Source organism: Symphalangus syndactylus, chromosome 8, assembly GCF_028878055.3.
Source record: "Symphalangus syndactylus isolate Jambi chromosome 8, NHGRI_mSymSyn1-v2.1_pri, whole genome shotgun sequence".
Classification (NCBI taxonomy): Eukaryota; Metazoa; Chordata; class Mammalia; order Primates; family Hylobatidae; genus Symphalangus; species Symphalangus syndactylus.
Genome location: NC_072430.2, coordinates 91,277,121 through 91,289,826, shown reverse-complemented (window position 1 = coordinate 91,289,826; position 12,706 = coordinate 91,277,121). Strand labels below are relative to the sequence as shown.

General features: G+C 32.6%; 2 long non-coding RNA genes across 2 annotated transcripts in view; one reads left to right on the top strand and one right to left on the bottom strand.

The window, feature by feature from the left end:
* The window catches only part of LOC134737463 (uncharacterized), a 232,644-nt gene that overhangs the window by 43,767 nt on the left and 176,171 nt on the right, over positions 1–12,706 (bottom strand). The window lies entirely within an intron of this gene.
* Positions 2,291–9,068, top strand: LOC129488154 (uncharacterized). Its single transcript, XR_008659602.1, has 3 exons — positions 2,291–2,426; positions 3,099–3,201; positions 8,932–9,068. It is a non-coding gene; the product is annotated as an uncharacterized lncRNA (long non-coding RNA).

Sequence of the window (12,706 nt, the reverse complement as noted above, 5' to 3'; positions counted from 1 at the left end):
ATGATATCTGGGGAAAAATCAGTTCCTATAATAGCCACAATAAGTTAACCCTTTACTATACAATAGAAACTATATATGCATAGCTCCTTTTAATCCTTATAACACCTTACTAGGTAGTATTATGTTCCTCAATCTACATATGAGTCTCAAGAAATAAAATAATGGTCTAAATTCATACTGGTCTAAATTCACCACCCTTACTAGCTGAAGTTGAGTATTATAACTCACATCAGAGTCTTTCCGATTCCAAACCCCCAATCTTTATTCTGTGTTTTCTCTTACATGGTTAATACAGAAACAGAGATTGATTTATCTGATAAACTTATTATTACTCGTCATGCCATGGCAGAGACTTCCAGGGGTTTAAATAAAAACAAGGAATGTATTTTAAAAGACAGTGGGACACCACTAGTAAAGAACTCAACATAGGCTGCTGCTATGATGTAAAACAGCCAGCACAAGAATTCTAAACTTCTGGGAGAGAGGGTGACTCATAACAACAGGAGGATATTGCTCGCTCTAATAAGAAGTTTTATTTAGAAAACGTCTTAGTACAGAGGTAAAACATGTAGTTTCCTTTCAGTAAAATGTATACATCTTGATAACTCACTTGTCAATGGGGCAAATAGTGTTAAGACAAATATTATATTTTTGTTCATTAATTCAGTAAATATTTATTTTGAGGACCTATACTATGTCAGACATGGTTCCAGAATGATATAGTAGTGCAAAGACAGACACAGAACCACCATTTCTGCTTAATTGTATTGGTCAAAGAAAGTCACAAGACCAATCCAAGTTTAAGTGGAGGAAGCAAAGACTTGATGAAAAAAAACAGAAAAGAAAAGAATTTGTAGTTACATTTCATCGGATACAATTTATTTTAGTATATTCTTATTATTTTCAGTGTTTTCCTCATGCAATGTTCTCTGTGCACTGGTTACAATTACAGCTTACTGCATCTTGGGCTGCAATTTCTACTATTTGCACAAGTCCAATGAGAAGGAGCATTCACACAATAAATTAAGCAAAGCAAATTTATTACTCATAAGTAGGCAGCAAATATAACCCAGAAGCCTAGGGTTCAAGGGCAAGCTGGTTTTTTAAGACTCATCAGAAAAGCTGTCCCGGATAGGTGAAATCTTGTCCGCATGTGCCTCACTTGCACCACAGCTGAGGGACTCCAAAAGGCAGCCCACCTGGGTTTTACACCTCTGGAGAAACACAACATGCTGGGATAAAGCATTCAAGAAAATCCTATTTCTCCGAGAAACAGTAACAGAGCCAGGCTTTTTCCCCTTTGTCTCAGAATGTTGCATTCCCAGCACATTCTACATTCTACAATTATCCTTGAGAACTACAGGAGAAATGAGGGAGGACTGACTTGATCCAAGGCCACATGAAGATCTGTCTTGAATTCTAGAAAGAAATTAATTCTCTGACGATACGGGTTGTTCAAAACTGAATGACTATACTTGCTGACCATACTATAAAAAAGTTTATGTAGTTATTAATACCTTTTCCCAATCTGTGTCAATTAGGCCCAAACACCAGAAGGCTGGCCTCTATTTGTGATTAAGGTTATTTATAATAACAATGGAGAACTGTTAAAAAAATTACCCAAAATTGCTAATAACATCTGCATGTTATTTCAGTGTCATACTAGGACACTATCTAACAGGATCACCCAAGAATAATTTAATTCCCTAGTATGTACCTTTGCTTGCTTTGCTGTTTACTATTGATTAAAGCTAGGACTCTGTAATGTTATATGTTCATTTGTAGTTTTTGTCCATTGGAGATATATAATTTCTTTCCAGAAGAAAGGTTATACTTTATTGCTCTGCAAGGTATTAACCAGTTGCAAATTTATTTCAGTATACCTTTCCTAACAGTCTCTGTTCTCCAAATGCCCCTTGAACTATCTTTATCATCCTGCTGGTTCCTTTATTAATGATTTAAATCAATGTTTGGCATATGCTTACTTGACATTTGTAAGAAAGTCATGCTTCTAACTTCAAAAATTATATGTTGACAATATCATGATAAAAGTGAAGGTGAAGAAAAGTAGTGTCAGGACTTGCTGATGGATTGGATGGAAGACTGAGGAAAAGAGAAATATGAAACATAACTTCTAAATTTTCTCAGACTTTAACAGTCATCTGTGAAAGCAACTTAACACTACAAAACCTACAAGGCTCCCAAGGCACATTTTAGAGCTATGGATGAATTCATCTCTCCTGTTTTAGATCAAAAGCAAAGACGTTCTGCCGTTGTCTCAAATATCATCCACTAAGTACTGTAGGCGCATTTCAAAACATTGTTTTAACTTTTTCAAAGAGAATATTCCTGGAAAAATTACTTTTTATCCATGAAGAAGTTGGATAACATTTTTAATGGCAAAAAAACACACTATTCACATTTTGGTAAGAAAATAGAGGAAACTAAAATCTATATTTCAATTCTATACAATACTTTCAGATTTTTATACAGCCCAAAATAGAGTCAGTAAAAGCCACTAAATCTAAGCATTATAATATTAAATAGTTTATTCATATACCTTTATTTCTATCACTTTAAGCTTACTCAGAGTCAGAAACTATTTCAAACTTTCTAAGGAAAAATTTTAACTTGGAGTAATAAACTTTCAACACTGATTTATTCCCTTTAAAAAGGAAGATAAATAATTTTAACTTATTATCATTTTTATTGAAAATTCCACCCATAGAAAAATACTACATTATCCAGAAAAAATAAAATTACTCATACTCATAATGCTAAAATAACCACAGTTAATCATTTGCTTTACCTTGCTAAACATGTTTTGTCATGCTTGACCATATACATATTTTTCTTACTAAAATAGGTCCATATGCTTTAGCTTTTTCTGGGATACAAATCACTCAGAAACTCAGTAGCATATATAATGAACATTTATTTCTTGAGCATCTTAGGGTTCAGCTGCTCAGGGATGAACAGCTCTGCCAACCTCCTCTTAGCGTGCTTATTCTTCTTGGGGTTTAGAGTCTTTGGATCTAGGTTGAATTCAGCTGGGGTGAATTGAGACCAGTGTGAGCTAATCTGAGCATGCTCTTCAGGTTGCAATCACAGACATGCAAGAGGGAGCAAGTGGAATTATACAAAATTACCTAAAGACTAAGAACTGGCACACTAACACTTCTGCCTAATTCTCTGACCAAGGTAAATTATAAAGGGTGGGGTCCCTTCGCAAAGGAACATCACAAGTGATTAAATGCAGAAAGAAAAGAAATGGGGCTATAAATGCAATTAATGTACCATATGTTTATACTTAATATCAGTAATGTGATAATTTTTGTATCTCAGTAAACATACAGATTCTACTTATTTTTAATGATTCCACAGTATGCAAACATATGGATTCCTCACAATTTATTTACAAATCTATAACATTTATAACTTTGTGAATTTAGATTTACCACTTTTACTATAACAAAACTTTTACTTAAAAAATAATAAGCATACAATTTGTATATTGGCCTTGTATCTGGAAAAGCTTGCTAAACTCACTTATTAGTTCTAATCATTTTTGGTGGATTTCTTAGGCTTTTAGAATCATGTTATCTTCATATAGAAATAATTTTACTTCTTCCTTTTCAATCTGGATGACATTATTTTCTTATCTAATTGCCTTGGGTAGAACCTTAAGTATAGTGTTCAATACAACTCGTCAGAGTGTGTACATCCTTGTCTTGTTCCTGATCTTAAGGAGAAATCTTCAATCTTTTACCATTAAGCACGCTGTTAGCTGTGGGTTTTGTGTAGATGCTCTTACCTCATTGGAGATCCTAGGTTGTTGAGTATTCTTATTATGAAAGGATATTGGATTCTCTTAAATACCTTTTCTGCATATATTAAATGAGCATGCAGTTTTCATTAATTATTCTATTAATATGGTGAATTACATTGATTGATTTTCATGTGTGAATCAATCTTTTGCTCCTGAAATAAATCCTACTTTTTTCATATTGTGTAATACAATGTACATGTTGCCAGATTTGGTTTGATAGTATTTTGTTGAAAACTTCATAATCTATATTCATAAAGGATATTTGTCCATAGTTTTCTCATGGTGTCTTTGTCTGGTTTAAGTATCAGAGTAATATCGATCTCATAAAACGAGTTGGAAATATTCTCTTCTCCATTTTTCATAAGAGTTTATGAAGGATGGATATTAAATCTTGGTTAACGTTTGGTAGAAGTGATCAGTTAAGCCATCTGTGATGGTTTTGTTTGGGCAGGGAAAGGGGGTAGGTGGGTCTTACTAATCAGTTTAATTCTTGTAGGACTATTTAGAATTACTACTTTTTATTGAGTCAGTTCTTGTAGTTTCTTTCTAGGAATTTTCCACTTCATCTAAGTTATCTAAAGCATTATCACACAATGGTTCAAAGTATTCTCTCATAATTCTTTTTATTTCTGTAATAACTCCTCTCTTTCATACTGATTTTAGTAATTTAAGTATTTTCTATTTGTTTCTTGGTAAATCTAGCTAGAAGTTTGTCAATTTTGGTGATCTTTTTAAGGAATGTCAATTTTGGTGATCTTTTTAAGGAATGTCAATTTTGGTGATCTTTTTAAGAAACCAAATTCTGCTTTCATTTCTTTTTGCTACTTGTAAAATGTTTCTATTTTATTTATTTCCACTACTAATTCTTACTTTTGTCTGCTTTTGGAGGGTTTAGTTTATGTCACTTTTTTAATTTATTAAGGTGGCTGCTTAGGTTATAGATTTAAGATCTTTTTCTCTTTTTTAGGAAAGGCATTTTCAGGTATAAATTTTTCTCTAAGCACTACTTTAGCTGTGTCCTGTAAGTTTTGGTATGTTTTATTATCTTTTATATTCACCTCAAAGTTAATTTTTACATATTTATAAATTTCCCAAATCCTTTCCATTATTGATTTCTAATTTTATTCCCTTCTATTCAGGTAATGTGCTTTGTGTTATTTCAATCATTTATATTTTTTATATTTGTTTTATGGCTAAACATATGGTATATACTAGAGAATGTTCCATGTACACTTTAGACGGATGTATATTCTGTGGTTGTTGGGCATTCTACAGACGTCTGTTAGGTCTAGTTGGTCTATGGCGTTAGTTTCCAGTATTGTATTTAATTGTTCATCCCTTGTCTATTTGTTCTATCCATTATTATAAATGGAATATGGAAATGTGTAACTATTATACCTGAATAGTCTATTTCTCCATTCAGTTGTGTAGTATTTTGCCGCATGTATATTAGAGTTGTTGTTAAAGCCATATATGTAAATTCTTGCTCATTCTTGATAGATTGAGCTTTTTATCATTATGAAATATCTTCCCTATAATAACATTTCATGTTCAAAGTCAATTTTTCTGATATAGTTAGTTATTCCAGTTCTCTTAAGGTTGCTATCATAAGGCACTGTTTTTTGGTGATATATGTTTTTATTGCTGTATGTTCTTGGTGGATTGAGCCTTCTATCATTATCAACATCCTTATCTCTTATAATAATTGTGTCTAAAGTCTATTTTGTCTTAGATTAATATAGCCACTCAAGCTCTTCTTTGTTTACTATTTGCTTGGAGTATATTTTTCTATCCTTTTACATATAATCTATTTGAGTCTTTGAATCTAAAGTAAATCTCCTATAGAGAATATATAGTTAGATCATGTTTTTTAAATCTATTATGCCAATTTCTGCCTTTGGTTGGAATAATTAATCTATTTATACTTAATATACTTATTGATAAGTTAAGATTTACATCTGCTATTTTACTATTTGTTTTCTGTGGCTTTTTTATTTTTTGTTTCTCTATCCTCCACTAATGCCTTATTTTATATTAAATATTTTCTAACCTACCTTGTCATTTTTCATACATTTTTTGAGCTTTTTGTGGTTTCCCTGGGATTACAATTAATATTTTAACCTATAACCCTCTAGTTCGAATTAATACCAACTTAACTTCAGTAATATACAAAAACTTTGGTTCTATATGTCTCCATTTATTTCCTGTTCCTTTGTGTTTCTACTGTCATATAAATTTATGTATATATCCATCAACACAAATTTATAATTATTGCTTTATGAATTTGTCTTTTAAACTAGACAGATGTTAAAGAGTTACAAACAAAACACACGTATTGTACTTTATGTTTCCCTTATAGTTACCTTTATTGATGCTCTTTATTTTCTCATGTGAATTCAATTTACTTTTTAGTGTCCTTTCCTTGAAATCTGAAGGACTCCCTTTTAGTTAAGAGTTTTCTAAGAAATTATTTTAGGGTGTCTTCTAGTATTGCAGGGTGAATTCTCTCAGTTTTAATCTGTAAATTTCTTACTTTTTCCTTCACTTTTGAATAACGGTTTTTTTTTTTTTTTTTTTTTTACATTATACTTTAGGGTTTTAGGGTACATGTGCACAATGTGCAGGTTTGTTACATATGTATCCATGTGCCATGTTGATTTCCTGCACCCATTAACTCGTCATTTAGCATTAGGTGTATCTCCTAATGCTGTCCCTCCCCCCTCCCCCCACCCCACAACAGTCCCCAGAGCGTGATGTTCCCCTTCCTGTGTCCATGAGTTCTCATTGTTCAATTCCCACCTATGAGTGAGAACATGCGGTGTTTGGTTTTTTGTCCTTGCGATAGTTTACTGAGAATGATGTTTTCCAGTTTCATCCATGTCCCTACAAAGGACACGAACTCATCATTTTTTATGGCTGCATAGTATTCCATGGTGTATATGTGCCACATTTTCTTAATCCAGTCTATCGTTGTTGGACATTTGGGTTGGTTCCAACTCTTTGCTATTGTGAATAGTGCCGCAATAAACATACGTGTGCATGTGTCTTTATAGCAGCATGATTTATAGTCCTTTGGGTATATACCCAGTAATGGGATGGCTGGGTCAAATGGTATTTCTAGTTCTAGATCCCTGAGGAATCACCACACTGACTTCCACAATGGTTGAACTAGTTTACAGTCCCACCAACAGTGTAAAATGATGAGTTCGTGTCCTTTGTAGGGACATGGATGAAACTGGAAAACATCATTCTCAGTAAACTATCGCAAGGACAAAAAACCAAACACCGCATGTTCTCACTCATAGGTGGGAATTGAACAATGAGAACTCATGGACACAGGAAGGGGAACATCACGCTCCGGGGACTGTTGTGGGGTGGGGGGGGGGGGAGGGACAGCATTAGGAGATACACCTAATGCTAAATGACGAGTTAATGGGTGCAGGAAGTCAACATGGCACATGGATACATATGTAACAAACCTGCACATTGTGCACATGTACCCTAAAACCCTAAAGTATAATAAAAAAAAAAAAAAAAAGTGTTCCTATTTCTCCACATCCTCTCCAGCACCTGTTGTTTCCTGATTTTTTAATGATGGCCATTCTAACTGGTGTGAGATGGTATCTCACTGTGGTTTTGATTTGCATTTCTCTGATGGCCAGTGATGAGGAGCATTTCTTCATGTGTTTCTTGGCTGCATAAATGTCAAAGAGAATAAAATACCTAGGAATCCAACTTACAAGGGATGTGAAGGACCTCTTCAAGGAGAACTACAAACCACTGCTCAATGAAATAAAAGAGGATACAAACAAATGGAAGAACATTCCATGCTCATGGGTTGGAAGAATCAATATCGTGAAAATGGCCATACTGCCCAAGGTAATTTATAGATTCAATGCCATCCCCATCAAGCTACCAATGACTTTCTTCACAGAATTGGAAAAAACTACTTTAAAGTTCATATGGAACCAAAAAAGAGCCCGCATCGCCAAGTCAATCCTAAGCCAAAAGAACAAAGCTGGAGGCATCACGCTACCTGACTTTAAACTATACTACAAGGCTACAGTAACCAAAACAGCATGGCACTGGTACCACAACAGAGACATAGATCAATGGAACAGAACAGAGCCCTCAGAAATGATGCCGCATATCTACAACTATCTGATCTTTGACAAACCTGACAAAAACAAGAAATGGGGAAAGGATTCCCTATTTAATAAATGGTGCTGGGAAAACTGGCTAGCCATATGTAGAAAGCTGCAACTGGATCCCTTCCTTACACCTTATACAAAAATTAATTCAAGATGGATTAAAGACTTATATGTTAGACCTAAAACCATTAAAATCCTACAAGAAAACCTAGGCAATACCATTCAGGACATAGGCGTGGGCAAGGACTTCATGTCTAAAACACCAAAAGCAATGGCAACAAAAGCCAAAATCGACAAATGGGATCTCATTAAACTAAAGAGCTTCTGCACAGCAAAAGAAACTATCATCAGAGTGAACAGGCAACCTACACAATGGGAGAAAATTTTTGCAACCTACTCATCTGACAAAGGGCTAATATCCAGAATCTACAATGAACTCAAACAAATTTACAAGAAAAAAACAAACAACCCCATCAAAAAGTGGGCAGAGGACTTGAATAACGGTTTTAATGGACATAGAATCCTTGGTTGACAATCATTAAAAAATTACTTTAAATATGTCACATCAGTGCCTTATTACCTCCATGGATTCTGATGAGAAATCAGCTGTTAAATCCAATTTAGGATTCTCATGTTGATGAGCTGCTGCTCTCTTGTTGCTTTCAAAGTTCTCTTTCTATTTCTATAGTTTATTATATGCCTAGATCTGAATATCTTTTAGTATATTCTACTTGGAGTTCATGGGCTTTCCTGGCTGTGTAGGTTGCTGTTTTTTATAAAATTTTGAAAGTTTTTAATGATTATTTCTTCAAATATTATTTTGCCTCTTTTTCCCCACCTCTGCTCCTTCTAGAATTTACATTGTGCATATGTTTGTACATTTTATGGTGTCACACAAGTCTCTAAGGCTTGCTTAATTTTTATTCATTTCTTTTCTGATTGTTCCTCAAGGTGGATGATCTCAACGGACCAGTATTCAAGTTTGCTGACTCTTTCTGACAACTCAAATCTGCTTCAGTACCTCTAGTGAATTCATTTCAATTATTGTACTTTTCAACTCTAGTGTTTATTAGTATTCTAAATTTGGGGAGACATTGCTTACAAATTTTCTTTCAATTCTTAGACATGGATGCCCTTAGTTTTTGAATATATTAAAAATAGTTAATTTAAAATGTTTAACTAATAAGTCTAACACAGCTTCCTCAAAAATAGTTTGTATTTACTAATTCTTTATTCTTGTGTAGAGGCCATTGTTTCTTATTTGCATGTCTCATAATTTTTTTGAAAACTGGGCATTTAAAATAATATAACATGGCAACTCTGGATATTAGAGCCCCCTTCCCAAGCGTGTATTGTTGTTATTCCTGTGTTGTCATTTGTTGTTGCTGTTTGTTTAGTGACTTCCCTGGACTAATTCTATAAAATCTACGTTCTTTACCAAACTGGCCACTGATATCTCTGCTCAATTAACTTAGTGGTCAGCCAATTTTTGAACAGAAAAATCCTTAAATTACTCAAACCAATCAGTTTTCTCGGGCTGTGTATGTGTATTGGGTTGTCTCTTTAATACTTAGAAGTTTAGACAGCTCTAAACATGTTAGAGCTAAAGCCACCTATGACAACATCTTCTTCCCCAGTTTTTCTTTTTAATATTTCTGGTCAGCTTCTTATTTGCCCACCTGATAGCTCCACCTCAGGCAACTACAATGTCAAACTATTACCACTGATTTTTCACAAATATTTCAAGTGAAAATGCTGTTTGCAGTGAATAAGCGCTGATTCAGGTGAAATAAGGACAAGTCCTGTGAGTAAGGGTTTTCAGGGAACCTCCAGAAAATTAATGACAATTAATTGAGAATAATGCTTTGGAGGATCTCCAAATCTGTTCTACTCACTGCAGTGATCGATAAGCTATTTTCTACCTCCATTGCAGAGCTATTGATTTTCAAGATTGTGATCAAGCTAGGGAGAGTGGGACAGAAATAGAGGAAGTTAAACTACCACAAAGCTTGAGGTCTTATCAAGACCCAGACATTTTTCTTGAATAAATACTCCTCTAATTATTCTAAGACTTCGGTTAATTTCTAGAGTTACGGAAAACTATATTTTGACTACTTTGATAATACTGCCATTTTTTTTTTTTATGGAGGAGCAGATTTTTGAAAGGTTCTTATTCTGTCATTCCCAATGACCAAATTAATGAGTTTGAGCTTGGTCAATTTCTTAATAAATAAATCATATCCTAAATGTATTTTCCAAGGTGAAACTTGACTTTCTGAATATGAAACAATATTTGAAAAAGATACTTTTATTTCAGTTAGCACTGGAAATACTAATTATTTTTTGGCAGTAATTTTCTTGATTTTAGTAAATTATCTAAGCTCATTCGACATTTGTTTAATTATTCATGAATACTAAAATAAGGGTGAGGTGCCTTGAGAACGTCCTTTGATTTAAAATTGCATACCCCTTATTATTTATAAAATCCTGAAGGATAATTATTTTTCAAATTACATGGAGCAAAGGATAAAATTATGCAATTATAAACAATGTTAACACTTCAAATAAAATTCCAATTTATTGAGTTTATATTCAAGTTTTAAATTGTTTATAACTTTTGTGTTATCCTCCAAATTTTAACAAAAATAGAATTGTACCAAGATTATAAATATTTTACCAATATAAATCATATTATCAATACATGAAGATTTTTGTTTTCTAATTGAGATTGTTCCTTTTATGATCATATACCTTAAATGTTCAGCTAATTTTCAGATAAAAGCATTCTACCTCCTCATTGCCATTTTTCCCAATATTTTATTTTGTTCCCATGGTATTCATAATATCATGAGAACAAAGGTTTTTGTGTGTGTTCATTTTTCACATTACTTTATAAATTTCTAGTTACTGCTCTTTTAATCAAAAGCCATTAATTAAATCCCCTCCATGTCTTAGCCATTGTATATATATATATATCCATAATTAAGTAAGAAATTTACAGATAAAAACAGAGAATTCACAATATGTGTGTTTTGTTTGTAACTCTTTAAAATCTCCTATCTAGTTTAAAAGACCAATTCATAAAGCAATAATTATAAATCTGTGTTTATGGATATATATTATATATATATTATATATATAATGGCCATTAATTAAATCTCCTCCATGCCTCAGCCATTTTATATATATATATATATATCCATCAACACAGATTACATAACTATTTTCTTATTTTTAGATATTTACGTTTTATATAAAGACCCATTTATTCTTCAGGGTTCTGCTTTCATGATTATTATTAAATAACTATTAAATGTTCTCTAATGAATCACATGAAATGCTGTTTCCTATAGCCTAATAACATAGGGGGGACAGAAGTAGACAAACAAAAATTTTAAGGTAAATGAAGTGAAAATAAAAGGTTGATAGAGGTAAAATTTAAAAGAAAAGGCAAGTGAGACCTCAGTTTTATACACACACACACAATGTTTATAACAATATAAAAAATGGTGAAAGTAAATCTAGTAAGATAAATGCTGCAAGTTGAGGGCTTTAAGAAAAAGATATATAGACTAAAGTAGTTAAGAGCGACCATCCCAAAGTCTAAGGTACTTATGTACTGAATCCTGGCTATGTCACTTCCAGTGAGTGAAATTAGGCAACTTACTTTATTTCTAAATAAAATGTGTTACATTATGTAAGAAGTTCTCTTTCTGGAGAAAATTTGATAATTTGATGCCTTTACCTTTGTAAATCTATGCCTTTGTAAATCTATACCTTTATTTTCTTAGAAGTAATGCTTAAACCTGTGCATTTAACAATTGGATTAAACTTTCGATGCTTAAATATCTGCCCTAGTAGAACATTCAATTTTTTTCTCTATGCTTAAGACATTCAAAATGTATATCGTACAAAATAAAATTTCTGAACTAAGTCTTAAAATGAAATGTATCAAAATAATGTCATTTTCACTTCAGAATATATAACATTGTATAAATTGAAAAAGAGTCTAGATTCAATATTATGTGAAGTGAATTCATTTAAAATTGCCTGAAAACATTGTTCAGTAATTCTCAGGAAATAAAATGCTTTGAGCACAGGGTAAAGATCATTTGTATATTTATAAAGTTAATGTTTCTTAGATTATTTTATTTTGCTGATCAAATACATTTTATTGAAAAATAAAATTAAATCTGCTACAGTGTTTTTGGATGGCATAGAAAATAAAATTGAAAACGTGTGATATTCTTTATGTCCATGATTGTGACTAGATTTGGATTCTAACTCACACCTTACAGCATACATGTAGTGTTTAAAATAACCATAAAAATTTGAATAGAAGATCTATATCAGTGAAATTCAGTAAGAAAGAGTTCACAGTGTGTACTTGGGCTTTCTATGCAGAACAAAGTCAAATTATGTCTAAATTCATTAAGATGTAAACCTCTGTAGAACCAATGACTTCATTACTCTGATCCTCTGTTCAAGGACTAATTATAATCAATATCTAATATCCATTTAGAGACCTCTAAGATTGTGTGAGATGCTAAAAATTGCAACAAGAAATGAACATCTTTAGAACTTGTGAATTATTTCTTGTGACCTTGCAACTATTGACCTTTTCTACAACTGACAATTTTTTTTTTTTTTTAAGAATCAAATCCAGGTTAGGTTCTGTGCTGGAAACTTTAAGTATGTACTCTCATTTAATCCTCACAAAAATTCT